At 39.8% G+C, this 24,980-nt stretch overlaps 1 long non-coding RNA gene across 1 annotated transcript in view; it reads right to left on the reverse strand.

Annotated features, from left to right (window-relative positions):
* Positions 1-15,734: 15,734 nt before the first annotated feature.
* The window catches only part of LOC141264160 (uncharacterized), a 68,806-nt gene continuing 59,560 nt past the window's right edge, over positions 15,735-24,980 (reverse strand). Inside the window, exons 3-5 of the long non-coding RNA XR_012319811.1 lie at positions 19,052-19,803; positions 18,799-18,864; positions 15,735-16,580 (exon numbers count right to left, since the gene is read on the reverse strand). This is a non-coding gene — a long non-coding RNA (uncharacterized lncRNA). The remainder of the gene's footprint in view (positions 16,581-18,798; positions 18,865-19,051; positions 19,804-24,980) is intronic.

Consider the following 24,980-nt stretch of genomic DNA (forward strand, 5'->3'; position numbering starts at 1 on the left):
TTAAATTCTACAAGTTCCATGAGGAAGTTTATGCGCAGTGTTTACTTGACACTTGTTTTTTATTTTTTTACAAGCTTCTGCATAAAAAAAAGAAAAAAAAAAGCAATAAAAATCCAAGTACTTAAAAAAGCCAGAAAATTCACTACAAGAGACAAAAATAAATTGCAAAAAAAATGTTGGTATGACTGTTTTGTCTTTTTTTTCATGGATTTTTTTGCCAGCAGCATGCAGCTCATAAAACATCCCGTTTTTTTTTTGTTTTTCTTCATTAAAAGTTTCAGCAACTGTATCAACAATTTTAACCCTAGAACGCATACCTGGGGACTCGCAGGTCCGCCCTGTTAATTGTTTTCTATTTTCTGCAAGATTACTTTAGTTAGAATTTTGAAACCCTAGGTATTCCTCAGGTATATAGTTGTTTGTCATTTTTGTTTGAGTTATTCTATGTTATTTGCACACGGGCCTAAAAGGCCCCAGGTATGTGAAAGTGTAGATTTTTATGGTCATGCGTTCTAGGGTTAATGAACATAAAATAAACCGGACGTTTCATGAGGGTTTCCACTTTCTGCTGAATTTTTTTTTTATCATATTAAATAAAAATGACAACTTCTAAAAAATTTTAAATTGACATGCCTAAGTTGGTTTAAAAAAAAAAAAAAGTGGGGGAAAAAAAAGTGTGTGGAAAGGGAATCTCAAGTAAATGTACAAAACACATACTCTGTGTGTACCAAGCTCCAATATATGTGGGGTGATATAATGTACAGTAGCCGGACCCATCTAGTCTTCATTCCAGGTGCACTAATAGTTTGGTGTTACATTTATTTAGTGGTAGAACTAATGATGTGGTCATTTCACACAACACCCCCGGGCCACTTGTTGCTGGTGTTAATGTGAGCATCCTGCGTGGCCTAACCGTGCTCCTGTGGCTGCAGCGTCTCCAGACTTGTCTCCCATCGAGCACATTGAGGACGTCATTGGTCGGTGATTACACAGCAGCTGCCAGCAGAGGATCTTGATGATTTGCATTCAGCGGCAGAACCTTCCTCAGACGACCATTAGTAACCTCAGTGACAGCAGCCGAGGCTGGAGCTGCCAGGATTTCCACACATGGTTTAGACAAAAGTGATCTGCGGCTTACAAAAACAAAGAGTGGCAGGGCAGGGAGACTGTACATCCTTGCTCTGCCAGGTTTAACTTCATCATTGTCCTATGAACACTGATACAGTTATAAGTGGGGTTGCTCCAGGTTGCCCCATCTCTTCCTTCCTGCGAGTGAGTGGGCCGAGAGCGACTACCCCTCTCTCCCCTCTTCGGTAGCTATGCTACTGCTGTGATGTAACATTTTGGTGGGGAAAGCGATTTAAGAAGATAGCACACAATCGCTTATCACATCTACTGCAAATATCAAATAAAAAGGAATCATATTTGCCATTTAAATACTGTCAAAGGGGTTTCCAGGCTTGGGGTGCAAGTCTGCAGTTACTGTATATGACTGCAGACTTGTGAATCCTCAGAGTGCTCACAGTGCTCTCTGTCTTGATTTTTATTTTTTTTTTTATAGTTATCTTGTTGCTGCGGCTACATACCAACTAGACGTGTCCAGCATCACTCAATTCACTTGTATTGAGTAAGGCTGCGCACGTCTAGTTGGCATGTGGCTGCCTGTATGCAAATTACATACACGCTCCAGGGACGTGTGCACTGTGCACACTATGAAGTCTGGAGTCCCACAGAGTGACCACAGACTTGAACCCCAAGCCTGGACAGTGAAGAATTATGAAATTTTCTTACTCAGCATGGCGCCACCTGGTGTCCACTGTGTATAGCAATGTGCACATCCACTTAATGAGCTGACTGCTGCCGATGTTTGATCATTCTTTCCCTCGCCATGTCTCCGCATAGGTTACTGTAGTGCAGCCCACTAGTGGACACAGACCCCTGTGCAAAAACAATATATGGGCCCTTACAGTCCAATAACTCATCATAATGCACCGGCTTTGGAGGTAAAAATGGCCCCCTGGTCTCTCGGGCCCCTGTGCGGCTGCACAGATTGCACCAATGATATGTTTTTTTTAATTGCATGTGAATGGTAAATATTATTCATGTTTATGATCTCTACAATGGATGTGATACGTAACAGTGACACAACCTCTTTAAGTGGGGATATTTTTTTTTTCTTTCCCTAGGGGAAAACATGGTTTAAAGAAAATCGTCGGTTCCCAGAATTGTGCGGATTTCAGAGCTCCTGATAAATGTTAAAGTGATAATAGAAAGTCCTTACTTCTATCATCCCCCGGTACAATAGGTGGAAATATGCCCTTAAGTAAATGCACTTACAGCATTGTGTATCCTGTGTGGAAAGTTAGGTGTTATCTGTTGTGTTTGGCAATAGCCGCTAATATCTGCCGGGAGCGCGGTGCCCTCCTTCTTGTATGGCTGAGATGAATGTTTACTATTAGATACGCGGCATTCACAGAGCCGGCTATTCTTCTGGAAATCGTCCAAGAAAACAGAAGTCTGCGCCGGCGAGGAGCTTGGGAGAACGCGCCACAGGTGGCCATTATTTGGACTGTAATCAGCCGTCAGTAAATCCTCGGCGCGGCTGAGTCTCCTCCATCTGCTCCATCAATTAAAGAAAATCCGCAGAATAATATGTCTCCTGCCGGGCCCGTCCTAAACGTGAACATGGACATAATTACTGGCGATTCAAATGAAAGGCTCCTAATGACGCCTACTGTCCTCCATGCGTGCCCGACCTGTGCGACATATTCAGAGTGCCGGGTGGGATCACGGTCTGGGGGGGGCTCGTTAGCAATGCTGAGTATTGTAGAGAGAATATACTGAAATATTACAGTGCAAAATAATGTAATGCAGCACAGAAAGCGCCAACCTCACAGTATTATAGGTTGCTGAAATAAAACAGCCATACAGTGTCCAAATAATACAGCCATGCAGTGCCCAAATAATACTGCCATACAGTGCCCAAATAATACCAATATAAAGTGCCCAAATAATACTGCCATACAGTGCCCAAATAATACCAATATAAAGTGCCCAAATAATACTGCCATACAGTGCCCAAATAATTATCCATACAGGTTCTAAATAGCACCGACATACAGTGCTCAAATAATACAAATATACAGTATCAAAATAATACAGTCATCTAGTGCTTAAGTGATACAGCCATACAGTTCCCAAATAGTACTTCTATAAAGTGCCCAAATAATACAGCCATACATTGGCAAAATAATACAGCCGTACAATGCCCAAATAATACTGCCATACAGTGCCCAAATAATACTGTCATACAGTGCCTAAATAATACCAATATACAGTGTCTAAATAATACAGCCATATAGTGCTCAAGTGATACAGTGCCCAAATAGTACCTCTATAAAGTGTCAAAATAATATAATACAGCCATACAGTGCCTAAATAATACCGGCATACATTTACAAAATATTGCAGCCATACGGTTTAAAAATAATGCAGCCATACAGTGCCCAAATAGTGGCTCAATAATGTACCCAAATAACACCGCTATACAATATCCAAATAATACAGCCATGTAGTGTCAAAATAACATTACCATAAATTGTCCAAATAATACAGTGTCCAAATAACACAGCCTTATAGTGCCCAAATAGTACCTCTATAAAGTGCTCACATAAAACAGCAATACAATGTCTAAATAATACACCCATTCAGTGCCAATTAGCATACCCATTCAGCTTCCAAATAATACCCTCATAGAGTGTCCAATTATTACAGCTGTAACGTGCCCAAATACTGGAAGACAGTGCCCAAATAATGCCACCATACGGTGCCCAAATAATACCACCATACAGTGCCCAAATAATACCACCATACAATGCTGCAATTGTGCACACAGTGTATAGCACTCAATTTATACCATTATACTAATACTACCAAGAAGTATTTAAAGAAAATCATCTTACAACACTTAAATATTACTAGCAGGTTTCTAATAAAGATACAATATAAATAATATTTGCTCTTTATACACCCCACATACCACAGCCACAGTTTACTAATAATGTGACCACATGATCTCAAAGTAGTTCCATACAAAGTTCATATAAGACTTCAAATAACATCTTCGTACAATCCCCAGGGGTTGTTGAGTCATATAGACTGGATGTGAGGTCTGCGTGTCTCTCCCAGTAATATAGGCTGGATGTGAGATCTGTGTGTCCTCCAGTAATATAGGCTGGATGTGAGGTCTGTGTGTCTCTCCCAGTAATATAGGCTGGATGTGAGGTCTGCGTGTCTCTCCCAGTAATATAGGCTGGATGTGAGATCTGTGTGTCCTCCAGTAATATAGGCTGGATGTGAGGTCTGTGTGTCTCTCCCAGTAATATAGGCTGGATGTGAGGTCTGCGTGTCTCTCCCAGTAATATAGGCTGGATGTGAGGATTTGTGTGTCCTCCAGTAATATAGGCTGGATGTGAGGTCTGTGTGTCTCTCCCAGTAATATAGGCTGGATGTGAGGTCTGTGTGTCTCTCCCAGTAATATATCCTGGATGTGAGGTCTGTGTGTCTCTCCCATGAATACAGGCTGGATGTGAGGTCTGCGTGTCTCTCCCAGTAATATAGGCTGGATGTGAGGTATGTGTGTCTCTCCCAGTAATATAGGCTGGATGTGAGGTCTGTGTGTCTCTCCCAGTAATATAGGCTAGATGTGAAGTCTGGGTGCCTCTCCCAGTAATATAGGCTAGATGTGAGGTCTGCGTGTCTCTCCCAGTAATATAAGCTGGATGTGAGGTCTGCGTGTCTATCCCAGTAATGTAGGCTGGATGTGAGGTATGTGTGTCTCTCCCAGTAATGTAGGCTGGATGTGAGGTCTGTGTGTCTCTCCCAGTAATTTAGGCTGGATGTGAGGTCTGTGTGTCTCTCCCAGCAATATAGGCTGTTTGTGAGGTCTGCATGTCTCTCCCAGTAATATAGGCTGGATGTGAGATCTGTGTGTCTCTCCCAGTAATATAGGCTAGATGTCAGGTCTGTGTGTCTCTCCCAGTAATATAGGCTGGATGTGAGGTCTGTGTGTCTCTCCTAGTAATATAGGCTGGATGTAAGATCAGCATGTCTCTCCCAGTAATATAGGCTGGATGTGAAGTCTGCGTGTCTCTCTCAGTAATATTGGCTGCATGTGAGATCTGTGTGTCTCTCCCAGTAATATAGGCTGGATGTGAGGTCTGTGTGTCTCTCCCAGTAATATAAACTGGATGTGATGTCAGCATGTCTCTCCCAGTAATATAGGCTGGATGTGAGGTCTGAGTGTCTCTCCCAGTAATATAGGCTGCATGTGAGGTCTGTGTGTCTCTCCCAGTAATATAGGCTGGATGTGAGGTCTGTGTGTCTCTCCCAGTAATATAAACTGGATGTGATGTCAGCATGTCTCTCCCAGTAATATAGGCTGGATGTGAGGTCTGTGTGTGTCTCTCAGTAATATTGGCTGCATGTGAGGTCTGTGTGTCTCTCCCAGTAATATAGGTTGGATGTGAGGTCTGTGTGTCTCTCCCAGTAATATAGACTGGATGTGAGGTCTGTGTGTCTCTCCCAGTAATATAGACTGGATGTAAGGTCAGCATGTCTCTCCCAGTAATATAGGCTGGATGTGAGGTCTGAGTGTCTCTCACAGTAATATAGGCTGGATGTGAAGTCTGCGTGTCTCTCCCAGTAATGTAGGCTGGATGTGAGGTCTGTATATATCATAGTAATATAGGATGGATGTGAGGTTTGCATGTCTCTCCCAGTAATATAGGCTGGATGTGAAGTCTATGTGATGCTCCCAGTAATATAAGGTGGATGTGGGGTCTTTGTGTCTCTTCCAGTAATATAGGCTGGATGTGAGGTCTATGTGATGCTTCCAGTAATATAAGGTGGATGTGAGGTCTGTGTGTCTCTTCCAGTAATATAAGGTGGATGTGAGGTTTGTGTGTCTCTTCCAGTAATATAGGCTGGATGTGAGGTCTGTGTGCCTCTCCCAGTAATATAGGCTGGATATGAAGTCTGCGTGTCTCTCACAGTAATGTAGGCTAGATGTGAGGTCTATATATACCATAGTAACAGAGGATGGATGTGAGGTCTGTGTCTCTCCCTGTAATATAGGCTGGATGTGAGGTCTGTGTGTCTCTCTCAGTAATATTGGCTGCATGTGAGGTCTGTGTGTCTCTCCCAGTAATATAGGCTGGATGTGAGGTCTATGTGATGCTCCCAGTAATATAAGGTGGATGTGAGGTCTGTGTGTCTCTTCCAGTAATATAAGGTGGATGTGAGGTCTGTGTGTCTCTTCCAGTAATATAGGCTGCATATGTAGTCTGTGTGTCTCTCCCAGTAATATAGGCTGGATGTGAGGTCTGTGTGCCTCTCCCAGTAATATAGGCTGGATATGAAGTCTGCGTGTCTCTCCCAGTAATGTAGGCTAGATGTGAGGTCTGTATATACCAAAGTAATATAAGATGGATGTGAGGTCTGTGTCTCTCCCAGTAATATAGGCTGGGTGTGAGGTCTGTGTGTCTCTTCCAGTAATATAAGGTAGATGTGAGGTCTGTGTGTCTCTTTCCCAGTAATATAGGCTGGATGAAAGGCCTGTAAGTCTCTCCCAGCAGTATGGGATGGATGTGAGCTCTATGTGTTCCTCCAAGTAATATAGGCTGGATGTGAGGTTGATGTGTTCATTCTAGTAATATGGGCTGGATATGAGGTGTGTGTGTACACAAGTAATATATGCTGGATGTGAGGTCTGCGTGTCTCTTCCAGTAATATAGGCTGGATGTGAGGTCTGTGTGTCTCTCCCAGTAATATAGGCTGGATGTGAGGTCTGTGTGTCTCTCCCAGTAATATAGGCTGGATGTGAGGTCTGTGTGTCTCTCCCAGTAATATAGGCTGGATGCGAGCTCTATGTGTTCCTCCCAGTAATATAGGTTAGATGTAAGATCGGTGTGTTCCTCCCAATAATGTAGGCTGGATATGAGATCTTTGTGTCTTCCAGTAATTTAAGCTCGATAGGTAGTTTGTGTGTTTTTTCCCAGTAATATAGGCTGGATGTGAGATCGGTGTGTTCCTCCCAGTAATATAGGCTGGATGTGAGATCTGCGTGTCTCTTAGTAATTTAGGCTGGATATGTAGTCTGTGTGTTCTTCCCAGTAATATAGACTGGATATGAGGTATGCAGTTTCTTCTTTCTATGTGCTTTTTCCATTGCCTGTTGTCTCTGCTAACCATCAACTTTCTCCATTGTAATTATGTTCCTACTGCTATCTCTAACACTGAAAAAAGTGACGGGGGGAGCTTAAATTTATATTTAGGAAGCTAAAGAACAATAAAAAAAAATTCAAAGGTATACATTTGATTCAGGCAGATGAGCTTGAATTCAGTAGCTGATCGGATTCATTCTGAATAAAATCGAACGTTAAAATAAAATAAAAAATAATAATTCTACATTTCCTCACCGGCTCTTGCACTGCCTTCACCAGAACCGCAGCTCCCCAGACCAAAACACTGGATACTAGACTTCAGTTCTGCACCCATTACAGCGCGTGAGGTCAATCGGAGACCTGAGATCGGCCATACTCCCTCACATCATTGACCTCACGCTCTGTTATGGAGGATGAACAGAAAGACTGGAGGAAAGGAGGCTGGAGGAACAGAAGTTTAATGCTTTTCTGGCCTAAAATAATCCAGTAAACCAAAAAATCAAGTCCCCAAAATTTTGCTTTTTTGCAGGAAACAAATTTTGGAGGGAAATTGATAACAACAATCAGTTCACTTTGAATTAATTCACTCATCTCTATTCCATAGTCTTTAATAAGTGGACTGCAGAGTGAAGGCAAAAGGGCCAACAAGTGCTAAGCATCTCTGGGAACTCCTTCAAGATTGTTGGGAGACCATTTCCGGTGACTACCTCTTGAAGCTCATCAAGAGAATGCCAAGAGTGTGCAAAGCAGTCATCAAAGCAAAAGGTGGCTACTTTGAAGAACCTAGAATATAAGACATATTTTCAGTTGTTTCACACTTTTTTGTTAAGTATATAATGCCACATGTGTTAATTCATAGTTTTGATGCCTTCAGTGTGAATGTACAATTTTCATAGTCATGAAAATACAGAAAAATCTTTAAATGAGAAGGTGTGTCCAAACTTTTGGTCTGTACTGTACATCCAAAGAAGATGATGCTTTCTATACATTTAGCTTCTACTTGTTATTATTTATGGTTCGTGTTTTCTTTTGTCTATTTTATACCTCCATATATCGCATATTAATTAGAGACCAGTAGGAGAATCAAATTCAAATTCTGTACAACAGAAGATGTCTTACAAAAAAGCAACATTCAAAAATCTGTCCTTCATGTGTGACTAGATTAATGGAGTCTGTGAATCAAATAATGCCACCTTTTATGCCAGAAAATAATATGGCAATATTCTGTTTCGAGAGATGATTTGCCTGCCCCTGGACCTGAAAATAATGGTGACAAGGCATTAAATCATCACAAATTGTGCAGTTTCTCAGTGAATACTCAGTAGTCCAAGCAATAAAATATCTCTGTTATATCACTGAACAAAGGTTAAATGCTGGATAAATACTGAATCCACTGCACAAGAATATAACTACTATAATACTGCTCCTACTTACAAGAATATAACTACTATAATACTGCCTCCTATGTACAAGAATATAACTACTATAATACTGCCCCTATGTACAAGAATATAACTACTATAATACTGCTCCTATGTACAAGAATATAACTACTATAATACTGCTCCTATGTACAAGAATATAACTACTATAATACTGCCTCCTATGTAGAAGAATATAACTACTATAATACTGCTCCTATGTACAAGAATATAACTACTATAATACTGCCCCCTATGTACAAGAATATAACTACTATAATACTGCTCCTATGTACAAGAATATAACTACTATAATACTGCTCCTATGTACAAGAATATAACTGCTATAATACTGCTCCCTATGTACAAGAATATAACTACTATAATACTGCCCCTATATACAAGAATATAACTACTATAACACTGCCCCTATGTACAAGAATATAACTACTATAATACTGCTCCTATGTACAAGAATATAACTACTATAATACTGCCCCCTATGTACAAGAATATAACTACTATAATACTGCTCCTATGTACAAGAATATAACTACTATAATACTGCCTCCTATGTACAAGAATATAACTACTATAATACTGCTCCTATGTACAAGAATATAACTACTATAACACTGCCCCTATGTACAAGAATATAACTACTATAATACTGCTCCTATGTACAAGAATATAACTACTATAATACTGCCCCCTATGTACAAGAATATAACTACTATAATACTGCTCCTATGTACAAGAATATAACTACTATAATACTGCTCCTATGTACAAGAATATAACTACTATAATACTGCCCCCTATGTACAAGAATATAACTACTATAATACTGCTCCTATGTACAAGAATATAACTACTATAACACTGCCCCTATGTACAAGAATATAACTACTATAATACTGCTCCTATGTACAAGAATATAACTACTATAATACTGCCCCCTATGTACAAGAATATAACTACTATAACACTGCCCCTATGTACAAGAATATAACTACTATAATACTGCTCCTATGTACAAGAATATAACTACTATAATACTGCCCCCTATGTACAAGAATATAACTACTATAATACTGCTCCTATGTACAAGAATATAACTGCTATAATACTGCTCCCTATGTACAAGAATATAACTACTATAATACTGCCCCTATATACAAGAATATAACTACTATAACACTGCCCCTATGTACAAGAATATAACTACTATAATACTGCTCCTATGTACAAGAATATAACTACTATAATACTGCCCCCTATGTACAAGAATATAACTACTATAATACTGCTCCTATGTACAAGAATATAACTACTATAATACTGCCTCCTATGTACAAGAATATAACTACTATAATACTGCTCCTATGTACAAGAATATAACTACTATAATACTGCCCCCTATGTACAAGAATATAACTACTATAATACTGCCCCTATGTACAAGAATATAACTACTATAATACTGCTCCTATGTACAAGAATATAACTACTATAATACTGCTCCTATGTACAAGAATATAACTACTATAATACTGCCCCTATGTACAAGAATATAACTACTATAATACTGCTCCTATGTAAAAGAATATAACTACTATAATACTGCTCCCTATGTACAAGAATATAACTACTATAATACTGCTCCTATGTAAAAGAATATAACTACTATAATACTTCTCCCTATGTACAAGAATATAACTACTATAATACTGCCCCTATGTACAAGAATATAACAACTATAATACTGCCCCTATGTACAAGAATATAACTACTATAATACTGCTCCTATGTACAAGAATATAACTACTATAATACTGCCTCTATGTACAAGAATATAACTACTATAATACTGCTCCTATGTAAAAGAATATAACTACTATAATACTGCTCCCTATGTACAAGAATATAACTACTATAATACTGCTCCTATGTAAAAGAATATAACTACTATAATACTTCTCCCTATGTACAAGAATATAACTACTATAATACTGCCCCTATGTACAAGAATATAACTACTATAATACTGCCCCTATGTACAAGAATATAACTACCATAATACTGCTCTATGCACAAGAATATAACTACTATAATACTGCCCCTATGTACAAGAATATAACTACTATAATACTGCCCCTACGTACAAGAATATAACTACTATAAAACTGTCCCTACGTCCAAGAATATAACTACTATAATACTGTCCCTACGTACAAGAATATAACTACTATAATACTGCCCCCTATGTACAAGAATATAACTACTATAATACTGCCCCTATGTACAAGAATATAACTACTATAATACTGCTCCTATGTACAAGAATATAATTACTATAATACTGACCCTATGTACAAGAATATAACTACTATAATACTGCCCCTATGTACAAGAATATAACTACTATAATACTGCCCCTATGTACAAGAATATAACTACTATAATACTGCCCCTATGTACAAGAATATAACTACTATAATACTGCCCCTATGTACAAGAATATAACTACCATAATACTGCTCTATGCACAAGAATATAACTACTATAATACTGCCCCTATGTACAAGAATATAACTACTATAATACTGCCCCTACGTACAAGAATATAACTACTATAAAACTGTCCCTACGTCCAAGAATATAACTACTATAATACTGCCCCCTATGTACAAGAATATAACTACTATAATACTGCTCCTATGTACAAGAATATAACTGCTATAATACTGCTCCCTATGTACAAGAATATAACTACTATAATACTGCCCCTATATACAAGAATATAACTACTATAACACTGCCCCTATGTACAAGAATATAACTACTATAATACTGCTCCTATGTACAAGAATATAACTACTATAATACTGCCCCCTATGTACAAGAATATAACTACTATAATACTGCTCCTATGTACAAGAATATAACTACTATAATACTGCCTCCTATGTACAAGAATATAACTACTATAATACTGCTCCTATGTACAAGAATATAACTACTATAATACTGCCCCCTATGTACAAGAATATAACTACTATAATACTGCCCCTATGTACAAGAATATAACTACTATAATACTGCTCCTATGTACAAGAATATAACTACTATAATACTGCTCCTATGTACAAGAATATAACTACTATAATACTGCCCCTATGTACAAGAATATAACTACTATAATACTGCTCCTATGTAAAAGAATATAACTACTATAATACTGCTCCCTATGTACAAGAATATAACTACTATAATACTGCTCCTATGTAAAAGAATATAACTACTATAATACTTCTCCCTATGTACAAGAATATAACTACTATAATACTGCCCCTATGTACAAGAATATAACAACTATAATACTGCCCCTATGTACAAGAATATAACTACTATAATACTGCTCCTATGTACAAGAATATAACTACTATAATACTGCCTCTATGTACAAGAATATAACTACTATAATACTGCTCCTATGTAAAAGAATATAACTACTATAATACTGCTCCCTATGTACAAGAATATAACTACTATAATACTGCTCCTATGTAAAAGAATATAACTACTATAATACTTCTCCCTATGTACAAGAATATAACTACTATAATACTGCCCCTATGTACAAGAATATAACTACTATAATACTGCCCCTATGTACAAGAATATAACTACCATAATACTGCTCTATGCACAAGAATATAACTACTATAATACTGCCCCTATGTACAAGAATATAACTACTATAATACTGCCCCTACGTACAAGAATATAACTACTATAAAACTGTCCCTACGTCCAAGAATATAACTACTATAATACTGTCCCTACGTACAAGAATATAACTACTATAATACTGCCCCCTATGTACAAGAATATAACTACTATAATACTGCCCCTATGTACAAGAATATAACTACTATAATACTGCTCCTATGTACAAGAATATAATTACTATAATACTGACCCTATGTACAAGAATATAACTACTATAATACTGCCCCTATGTACAAGAATATAACTACTATAATACTGCCCCTATGTACAAGAATATAACTACTATAATACTGCCCCTATGTACAAGAATATAACTACTATAATACTGCCCCTATGTACAAGAATATAACTACCATAATACTGCTCTATGCACAAGAATATAACTACTATAATACTGCCCCTATGTACAAGAATATAACTACTATAATACTGCCCCTACGTACAAGAATATAACTACTATAAAACTGTCCCTACGTCCAAGAATATAACTACTATAATACTGTCCCTACGTACAAGAATATAACTACTATAATACTGCCCCCTATGTACAAGAATATAACTACTATAATACTGCCCCTATGTACAAGAATATAACTACTATAATACTGCTCCTATGTACAAGAATATAATTACTATAATACTGACCCTATGTACAAGAATATAACTACTATAATACTGCTCCTATGTAAAAGAATATAATTACTATAATACTGCTCCCTATGTGCAAGAATATGACTACTATAATACTGCCCCTATGTACAAGAATATAACTACTATAATACTGCTCCTATGTACAAGAATATAATTACTATAATACTGACCCTATGTACAAGAATATAACTACTATAATACTGCTCCTATGTAAAAGAATATAATTACTATAATACTGCTCCCTATGTACAAGAATATAACTACTATAATACTGCCCCCTATGTACAAGAATATAACTACTATAATACTGCCCCTATGTACAAGAATATAACTACTATAATACTGCCCCCTATGTACAAGAATATAACTACTATAATACTGCCCCTATGTACAAGAATATAACTACAATAATGCTGCCCCTATGTACAAGAATATAACTACTATAATACTGCCCCCTATGTACAAGAATATAACTACTATAATACTGCCCCCTATGTACAAGAATATAACTACTATAATACTGCCCCTATGTACAAGAATATAACTACAATAATGCTGCCCCTATGTACAAGAATATAACTACTATAATACTGCCCCTATGTACAAGAATATCACTACTATAATACTGCCCCTATGTACAAGAATATAACTACTATAATACTGCCCCTATGTACAAGAATATAACTACAATAATGCTGCCCCTATGTACAAGAATATAACTACTATAATACTGCCCCTATGTACAAGAATATAACTACTATAATACTGCCCCCTATGTACATGAATATAACTACTATAATTCTTCCCCCTATATCCAAGAATATAACTACTCTAATGCTGCCCCTATGTACAAGAATATAACTACTATAATATTGCCCCCTATGTACAAGAATATAACTACTATAATACTGCCCCTATGTACAAGAATATAACTACTATAATACTGCCCCTATGTACAAGAATATAACTACAATAATGCTGCCCCTATGTACAAGAATATAACTACTATAATACTGCCCCTATGTACAAGAATATAACTACTATAATACTGCCCCCTATGTACATGAATATAACTACTATAATTCTTCCCCCTATATCCAAGAATATAACTACTCTAATGCTGCCCCTATGTACAAGAATATAACTACTATAATATTGCCCCCTATGTACAAGAATATAACTACTATAATACTGCTCCTATGTACAAGAATATAACTACTATAATACTGCTCCTATGTACAAGAATATAACTACTATAATACTGCCCCTATGTAAAAGACTATAACTACTATAATACTGCTCCCTATGTACAAGACTATAACTACTATAGTACTGCCCCTATATACAAGACTATAACTACTATAATACTGCCCCTATGTACAAGAATATAACTACTATAATACTGCTCCTATGTACAAGAATATAACTACTATAATACTGCACCCTATGTACAAGAATATAACTACTATAATACTGCTCCTAAAAAATACACCAATCATGAGTGGGTAGTATAGATCACACAGCGTGTGTAGATATATGTATATAATGTGTGTAATATAATGTGTGCCTCCTATTAGTTACTACCCTATATGGACTAAATGCGACTCCATCGCCAAAATATAGAACAACTACCAGAGAAAAGAAGCGAAGACGGAATCCACAATTCTATAGCAAAAAGTAGTCAATATTTATTATGATAAATAGATCAGACATACACAGAGATCAGTGCAGCAACACAAAAGGGCAATAAAATCCACAACAACCCTCTCCACATGTAACCCCAATAAAGGACCCATTATGAAAGTTATCCAAAGCAAACACAGATCCTATATATTTATTACATCGTATCTGATGTGTAGATTACAAGTGCAGCATTGAAGTAAATCACTATATAGGCTGACTACCCTCACTGGTGTATGATGGATACTTATATGAATCATCCACCATGTTACACTCCTATTTACCACTACTGTTTGCCACGTGCGGTGCGCTAAGTAAATACAGGGAGCATAGATGTCACTACTGTATGCTTACCACAGCTCTCCAGTTTCCACATACGATCCACAGAGGGCAGTGAAGCTACTGGAGGTCCATTTAGAGGAGGCACATGTTGAGAGAGGCGCCCCGACGCGCGTTTCGGTTGTTCCCTTCGTCAGGGGGCGTGTTCATTCCACCTCTATTGCTTGTTTATATTGGCACCGAAGGTGCCGTAAAACAGGAAGTGATGCGTGCGTCGTCATAGTGATGAGGACGCCAACGGGCTCCCGCATCACGTGACATCGGGTAGGGCGGAGCTAAGTTCCAACGCCGATGTCACTGTGAGACCAGAGGTCCGCCGGCGCCCCCGCCCATCTGTATACACGCAACACATTGTCCTCCATCTATGCAAGTATATACCGTGGTCATCATCCCATATACATATATGAGAAGTGGACAGTAGAATAACATATAACAATTAACAAAAAGGACATATAGTAGGGACAACAGAGGAAAGGGGAGGGGGGGAGAAAAAGAGCGAGAGGGAGGGGGAGGGGGAGTGTGCCACATGTGAGGACAACAGATTCTGGGCAGAAGACCACGATAAGTACCACGCACAGTAGGGCAAGATATATATATATATATATATATATATCTCTCTCTCCTCTCTTTATTGTGCCAGTATGGAGGGGGCAAATATACATCAGATGCATATATTTCATATTTCCTGTCTAATGCATCATGATGACAGGCATATCCTCCACAGGGTACACCTAGGAGAACACAGCTACATATAAACATGCAAACATATACAAAAGCTATATCTACCTTCCACATATATGTTATGGATGACTCCACAAAGAAGCTAATTAATTGGGGCACATTAACCACATACCACATACATATATATACCAAGGTTACATCCACTTCCTGTATGTATGTTCTGGGGGACACCACAGGAAAACCAATAAGTCGGGGCATATTCAATATCCGACCCGGTGTCCCCCACGCACACACACATATATATATATATATAATGTCCACAATCAGAGTCAACCTTAGTGTCCCCCCCCAGGAGAACTAAAGTGTGTATAGTACACATATTAAAGATAATAAAGATAAATACACTAAAAGTAAACATACCTATACAATCCACCCACCAGCCCATGCCTGCCGTATATTGCACCAGACTTAATGTATCCCATACGACGTATATCAGGTGCACCTTATGGAAGTCAATATAGGCGCGAAGACAGATACAAATTTCAGTAGGTCCACAAAAACATAGTGCGATCAAATAGAGTCCCCAATACTACGCTGATAGGACCTCAATATGCGCACACAGTCTTCTTAGCTATAATGCTTTGATGTCCCTCGCATCAACTTGCAGTCAACACTCCCTCGTCGTTGTGTCTGGATCAAATGTGACACCATATCTGAGCGATCCTCGCTCCCCAATGACAATCACCCCGTTGTCCACGAAAAGAGACGACCACAGATACATAGAGAGATCCTGATGAATGCAAAAGGAGATAAAATCAATATATACACTTAATAGACATATACAAAATAAAAAATGAGCCTAGGTTGTGAAGGGCCACTCGCATTGAGATACTTATACTCAGATTTTGATATATAATATGGGTTTTAGAGAAAGGGGGAGTAACTAATGCTCTCGTTCAGACCCTTCGGCTGTAGTGTACCTAGGGTCCAGATCCAACGGGATTCTATTTGGGCCAATTTTTGGCCCATCCTACCACCCCGAATGTTAGGTGTTATACAATCGATACCCCTGACCTGGAGTACTGATGAGTCACAATTGTGATGGGTCTTAAAATGGCGGGGCAGGGTTTTGAGGGTGGATGTATCCACGTGGTCGGCCGCCACAATGATGCCCAGAACGTGCTCACGGACCCGCACCTTAAACTGACGGGTAGTCATCCCCACGTATATAAGACCACATGGGCATGTGGCAAAGTATATGACGTGTTTGGTAGTACAGGTGATAAATTTATTGATCTTATACACTCTAGATCTATCCGATCCAAAGAACGTGTCACAACGTTCCACATTCGGGCATGCGACACACCGGCCACATGGAGCACATCCATTCCTCCTCCTCTGAGTGTCCAGAAATGAAGCCCCTTCCGACCCCTCATAATGTGAGTGAACTAAATGGTCCCGCAAATTTCTTGATCGTCTAATTGTGATCAATGGCTTCTCTGGAATAAACTTGGAGATGATACTGTCAGCTCTCAGGATGTGCCAAGATCTAGACAGTATCTGTCTCATCTTAGAAAATTGGGAATGATAGTTGGTGATGAATCTCACTTTTTCTTTTTCTTTAACCCCCTCATCACTTCTCTTTCCATAGATCAGGTCATGTCTGGACGAGAATCTCGCTCTATTGTATGCCCTCTTAATCATACGACGGCTATATCCTCTCTCGAGGAATCTCTCTCTGAGTTCAGAGGCCTGTCGTTCGAATTCGGTATCAGTGGAGCAGATCCTCCGAATCCGGAGGAACTGTCCCACCGGCACCGATCTAATCATATGTTTAGGATGAGATGATGTTGCATGTAGCAACATATTAGTAGATGTAGGTTTCCGAAATAGCGTCGTCTGTAGACAGTTAGTGTCATCCCTTGTCAGTGACACATCCAAAAATTCAACTTGTTGTTCATTAGACTGATATGTAAGATGTATATTCCATGCATTCCCATTTAGTTGATCCATAAATTCTTTTAGTTTCAACGATGAACCCTGCCAGATCATGAGGATATCATCAATGTAACGTGCCCAAAATAGGACACGACCCATTGACTCCTCACGATCTGTCAGGCAGAGGTCCCTTTCCCACAGACCCAGGAACAGGTTGGCATAGGACGGCGCAAAGGCCGCGCCCATTGCTGTCCCCTGGGTCTGCAGGAAAAAGGACCCCTTAAATGTAAAAAAATTGTGATATAGAAAGAACTCCAACAGCTCCAGAATCAAAGATCTTAAGGCATAGGGCACAGACGAAGTACTCAAGAAGAACTTAGCCGCGGAGATGCCATCCGCATGTCTAATGTTGGTGTAGAGTGACTCCACATCGGCAGTCACTAAGGTGGTGTCATCCTCAACATATAGTCCATCCATTTTCTTAAGCAGCTCGCCAGTATCTCTAAGAAACGAGGGTAGGCATTCCACCAGTGGCTGCAGATGGGAGTCAATCCACCTGTTGACATGTTCCAGAAAGTTCCCCCTACCCGAAATAAGACGTCCAGGGGGAACCTCAGCATTTTTGTGGATCTTGGGGAGAAGATACAGGGTGGGAATCGTAGGTTCTGCTACCAACAGAGCTGAAGCTAATTCTTTTGTAATAATTTCCTCTGCAACAGCTCTGCTGATAATCGCTTTCAATTCTGCCACATATGAGGTGAGGGGATTAAAGGTCAATTTTCTATAACAGATTTTATTATTAAGTTGTCGATATGCCTCCCTCTCATACATAGGTTTGGGCCACACCACAATATTCCCCCCTTTATCCGAAGGTTTAATAAGGACGCCTGGTAGGTTCTGAAGGAAGATTAGCCTATCCCGTTCATCCTTAGACAGATTGTCGCGTGAGATATGGCGTGGAATCGCCATCAGCTCATCAGCGACAATCTTCACAAATAGATCCACATTGGAACATGCCGTTAATGGTGGAAACTTCTTAGATTTTGGTCTAATAGATTTAGGAATCTTACCTCCTAAGGGGGTATTATGCTCGATGGCCAGATCCTCCAGTATCCTCACCGCAGCCTGTTCTTCCTCTGTGGGGAAGAGATCATGGAGACCACCATCAAAGAAGTGTCTTTTGAAGATCAGGGCCCGTGCAAAGATATGCAAATCTTTAATAGCTGTGAATGCATCAAATTGGGCACTCGGGGCAAAAGATAGTCCCTTACTTAGAAGGGCCACATCTGACTCAGTAAGAATATAATTACTCAGATTAATTACCTTAAAGTCATTCCTCTTATGATCCGGTGATATATATTCCTGTCGTTTGTAGGGATGGAAGTTGGTTTCCCTCATTCTTTTGTTAGAAGTACCAGATCTTGTAACTATGGATGAGGAGGATGCCTCCGAGTGATCACTAAATGATGTGGCTGATGAGTTAGAAAGTTTGCGTGGAAGATTAGGGCCCTGACCTCCTGGTCTACGCCATATATATACTCTCTTCTGATGGTAGTCTCTCATGTCTCTATTGAATTTAGACACCTGCACATCCTGGATCCTCTTGACTGTGGAATCCAAAATTTTATCAATTTGTACATTATAATTAGAGAGTTTCTCCGTTGGACAGTTGGATCTCAGCTCCGTCTGTGCGGCATCTATTTGGTTATCCAAATCCATAATGGATTGTGAATTCAAGTCTACCAATAGTTGCATCAATATCAACGAGCAGTTCGTACAAGACTCCTCCCATTTAGACATAAATGTTTCATCTTCTACCGGAAATGTAGGGGTAATACGAATTCTCAATCCTCGTGGGATCATTTGACGGGTAATGTATTTTCCCAAAAACGCCTTATTCCACCAAAGTTTCGTTCTTTTTATTAATAATTTCTGTATAAACGTGGATTTCTCATCCCATCCCTGTTCAGCTGCTACTGGCCCATCAACCACTGAACCCCCGAACGTCTGATCAATTTGTGATAGCCAGGACTTCTCCTTGGCCTTGTAGTCCATGTTATCAGAAGGAAAAATACCTGTGCAAAACACAGTAATAAGACTATAAAATACACCAATCATGAGTGGGTAGTATAGATCACACAGCGTGTGTAGATATAGGTATATAATGTGTGTAATATAATGTGTGCCTCCTATTAGTTACTACCCTATATGGACTAAATGCGACTCCATCGCCAAAATATAGAACAACTACCAGAGAAAAGAAGCGAAGACGGAATCCACAATTCTATAGCAAAAAGTAGTCAATATTTATTATGATAAAAAGATCAGACATACACAGAGATCAGTGCAGCAACACAAAAGGGCAATAAAATCCACAACAACCCTCTCCACATGTAACCCCAATAAAGGACCCATTATGAAAGTTATCCAAAGCAAACACAGATCCTATATATTTATTACATCGTATCTGATGTGTAGATTACAAGTGCAGCATTGAAGTAAATCACTATATAGGCTGACTACCCTCACTGGTGTATGATGGATACTTATATGAATCATCCACCATGTTACACTCCTATTTACCACTACTGTTTGCCACGTGCGGTGCGCTAAGTAAATACAGGGAGCATAGATGTCACCACTGTATGCTTACCACAGCTCTCCAGTTTCCACATACGATCCACAGAGGGCAGTGAAGCAAGAATATAACTACTATAATACTGCCCCTATGTACAAGAATATAACTACTATAATACTGCCCCTATGTACAAGAATATAACTACTATAATACTGCCCCCTATGTACAAGAATATAACTACTATAATACTACCTCCTATATACAACAATATAACTATTATAATACTGCTCCTATGTACAAGAATATAACTACTATAATACTGCTTCTATGAACAAGAATCTAACTACTAAAATACTGCCCCTATGTACAAGAATACCGCTACTATAAAACTGCCCTGTGTACAAGAATATAACTGCTATAATACTGCTCCTATGTACAAGAATATAACTACTATAATATTGGTCCTACGCACAAGAGTATAACTACTCTAATACTGCCCCTTTGTACAAGAATATAACTACTATAATACTGCTCCCTATGTACAAGAATATAACTACTATAATACTGCCCCTATGTACAAGAATATAACTACTATAATACTGCTCCTATGTACAAGAATATAACTACTATAATACTGCTCCTATATACAAGAATATAACTACTATAATACTGCCCCTATGTACAAGAATATAACTACTATAATACTGCTCCTATGTACAAGAATATAACTACTATAATACTGCTCCTATGTACAAGAATATAACTACTATAATACTGCTCCTATATACAAGAATATAACTACTATAATACTGCCCCTATGTACAAGAATATAACTACTATAATACTGACCCTATGTGCAAGAATATAACTACTATAATACTGCTCCTATATACAAGAATATAACTACTATAATACTGCTCCTATATACAAGAATATAACTACTATAATACTGACCCTATGTGCAAGAATATAACTACTATAACACTGCTCCTATGTACAAGAATATAACTACTATAATACTGACCCCTATGTACAAGAATATAACTACTATAATACTGCTCCCTATGTACAAGAATATAACTACTATAATACTGACCCCTATGTACAAGAATATAACTACTATAGTATTGGTCCTACGCACAAGAGTATAACTACTCTAATACTGCCCCTTTGTACAAGAATATAACTACTATAATACTGCTCCTATGTACAAGAATATAACTACTATAATACTGCTCCTATATACAAGAATATATCTACTATAATACTGCTCCTATATACAAGAATATAACTACTATAATACTGCCCCTATGTACAAGAATATAACTACTATAATACTGCTCCCTATGTACAAGAATATAACTACTGTCATACTTGTCCAAATGCTTTACATTTATATATAATGATGGTAGGGTATGAGATATATTTTTGTCTTTTGTAGGTTTTGCTTCTTTTTGCTAGTGTGAACATGCTCCTATTTCTTGCATGTCTACCATCTTAGACCTCAGTTCACATTTCTTGTTTTTTTGTCCAATGTACAGTACAAGGCAACAGCTGCTATAATGACTTAGTAGACCTTTATTATCCTAGATTTGCTGAAAATATGATCAGTAGCAAGTTGTGTTCATTTCTCGCTATTGCTGACAATACTCAGTTTTTAAGACCAGATATTTTCCCTGTTTTTGTCAGTTTTGGGGAAATCCATTGTTTTTTACAACTTTTAAATGAGAACTTCTGAAGTAGGAAAATAAATATATCGACAATGCCAAATATAAATTGACCTGCGCATATAATATTCGCTTACTGTGTGATCCTATCAAGGTGGTTTATGGCCGGTTTCCTGTATCGTGTCTGTTTTCCCTGTAACATGATTAGTAAGATGGTCAGGGATCCGGCATATTATGTGTTTTTGTAACATTGGCTCCTCTTGGGGTAGAATGTGGAAAGTACAAAAATACCCTGTAAACGTACAGTGGTGAAAATAAGTATTTGATAATCTGACGATTTTGCAGGTTTTCTCCCTACAAAGAATGGAGAGGTCTGTAATTTTTATCGGAAGTACACTGCAACTGTGAAAAACAGAATCTAAAAATAAAAATACAATTAATTTGCATTTTATTGCATGATATAAATATTTGATACAATCGAAAAACAGAACTTAATATTTGGTGCAGAAACCTTTCTTTGCAGTTACAGAGGTCAGACGTTTCCTGTAGTTCTTGACCAGGTTTGCACACACTGCAACAGGGATTTTGGCCCCCTCCTCCATACAGATCTTCTCCAGATCTTTCAGGTTTCGCGGTTGTCGCTGGGCAACATTGAGTTTCAGCTCCCTCCAAAGATTTTCTATTGGGTTCAGGTCTGGATACTGGCTAGGCCACTCCAGGACCTTGAAATTATTCTTATGGAGCCACTCCTTAGTTGCCTTGGCTGTGTGTTTCGGGTCATTGTCATGCTGGAAGACCCAGCCACGACCCATTTTCAATGCTCTTACTGAGGGAAGGATGTTGTTGGCCAAAATCTCATGATACATGACCCCATCCATCCTACCTTCAATACAGTGCAGTCGCCCTGTCCCCTTTGCGGAAAAACACCACCAAAGTATGATGTTTCTCCCACCATGCTTTATGGTTGGGCCGGTGATCTTGGGGTTGTACTAATCCTTCTTCTTCCTCCAAACACGGCAAGTTCCATTTTGGTCTCATCTGACCACATGACCTCCTCCCATGTCTCCTCTGGATCATCCAGATAGTCATTGGCAAATTTCAAACAGGCCTGAACATGTGCTGGCGTGAGCAGGGGGACCTTATGTGCCCTGAAGAATTTTAATCCATAGCGGCGTAGTGTGTTACTGACGGTAATGTTTGAGACTGTGGTCCCAGCTTTATTCAGGTGTTACAGGTCCGGGGGGTGGAACCTCTGTGCCGCGGTGCAAGAAGGGACCCAGAGGGGCGTAACTAGGTATCAACTCAGACCGACCCTGGTCGTACGGCGGCTAACGACTCCGTGACCAGGGAGGGACCAAGCAGAGGGACCAGGTGCTACTCTGGGGATGACCTTGTAAGAGAGCAGGTGGCTCCCACGGGTCAGATGACTGGGACTGACCGGTATAGCGGATGGGCACAACAAGCAGGCAGAAGTCTCTGGGTTAGCTGACAGGTGGTCACGGCACGTGACGGCAGAGCAGGCTGGAGTCTCTAGGTTAGCAGACAGGTGGTCACGGCAAGTGACAGTAGGAGCCTCCAGGTAGGCTATCCGGTAACAAGCAGGTAACAGGCGAGTGCTCCCAGGTGAGCGGGCTAGCAGGCACGGCAGGTAGCAGGCAGGTAACTGGCAGGTGCTTCCTGGTAAACAGGCGAACTTGCCCATAGACAGACTGGCGGGTAGAACGGAAGACAGACTGTCGGGCTGGAGAGTAGTCAGGCTGGCAGACTGGAACAGTAGTCAGGCTGGCAACTGGACCTGAGGGCTGACGCAGAGGTAAGTATACTGTGCAACAACTATTGCTCGGGCACCTCCATTTTGGAGGAGGTGCCTTATATATGGGAGGACCCTCGGCTATTGGCCGGGAACTCCTTAGGACGGCGCGCGCGGCCCCTTTAAGAGAGAGTACAGTGCCCGGAAAGCTGCGCGCGCCGGCAGCAGCAGGAAGAGGAGCGCAGGAGGACGCCCCGCGGGAGCGGGGAGGTGAGAGGGACGGCGTCTCTGCCTGGCAGGAGGCAGAGACTCCGATGCTACATCAGGTCATTGACCTGGTCCTTCCATGTAGTTCTGGGATTAATCCTGACCTTTCTCAGAATCATCCTTACCCTACGAGGCGACATCTTGCATGAAGCCCCAGATCGAGGAAGATTAACAGTCATCTTGTGTTTCTTCCATTTTCTAATATTTGTGCCAACAGTTGTTGCCTTTTCACCAAGCTGCTTGCCTATTGTCCTGTTTCCCATCCCAGCCTTGTGCTGGTCTACAATTTTGTCCTTAGTGTCCTTAAACAGCTCTTTGGTCTTGGCCATGGTGGAGAGGTTGGAGTGTGATTGATTGAGTGTGTGGACAGGTGTCTTTTATACAGGTGTAGCGCCCCGAGGACTTGGTCGCTACAGAGGTATTGCACCTCATCCAGAGGTGTGATATTCCACTCCCGGGTAAGGATGGAGTATGGATCAAGGCTCAGTAGGCTGCATACAGCACACTCACACCATTTCCGAGGGACAGCTCAACGGTACTCCCATTAGACAGAAATGCAGGCACGACAGCATCTGTCCCTGGCTGGAGTGGGGAGGGGAAGGAAAACCCAGTGGTGTAGGGGCAGATAGGGGTTGGTTCCTGAGCATAGGAAGGAGCCCATTGGTTGCTAGTCACCTGGGCTCATGGTCAGAGGGAGGTATATAAGGTGGGCACCATCTTAGAAGTTCAGACAGTCAGAGGAGAGGAGAAAGAAGAAGAAGTTCAGTCTGTGAGGAGAAGTGGAGAAGGCAGGGAGCAGGGCTGCTGCATGGGCTCTGCTCCCTGGGCAGGCCTAGCACAGAGGCCGGGGCCAGAGAGAGAGAGAGAGAGAGAGGAGAAGGAACAGTGGAAAGGAAAGGGAACAAGACCAGAACAGAAGTAACAAGTGAAACAGAAAGGCTCAGGAACGAGAAGGAAGAGAGAACCCTAAGGACCCAGGAGATTACAGGT

The sequence above is a fragment of the Phyllobates terribilis genome, unplaced genomic scaffold, assembly GCF_046119375.1.
Source record: "Phyllobates terribilis strain yellow unplaced genomic scaffold, ASM4611937v1 Scaffold_4__5_contigs__length_816908805, whole genome shotgun sequence".
Lineage (NCBI taxonomy): Eukaryota > Metazoa > Chordata > Amphibia > Anura > Dendrobatidae > Phyllobates > Phyllobates terribilis.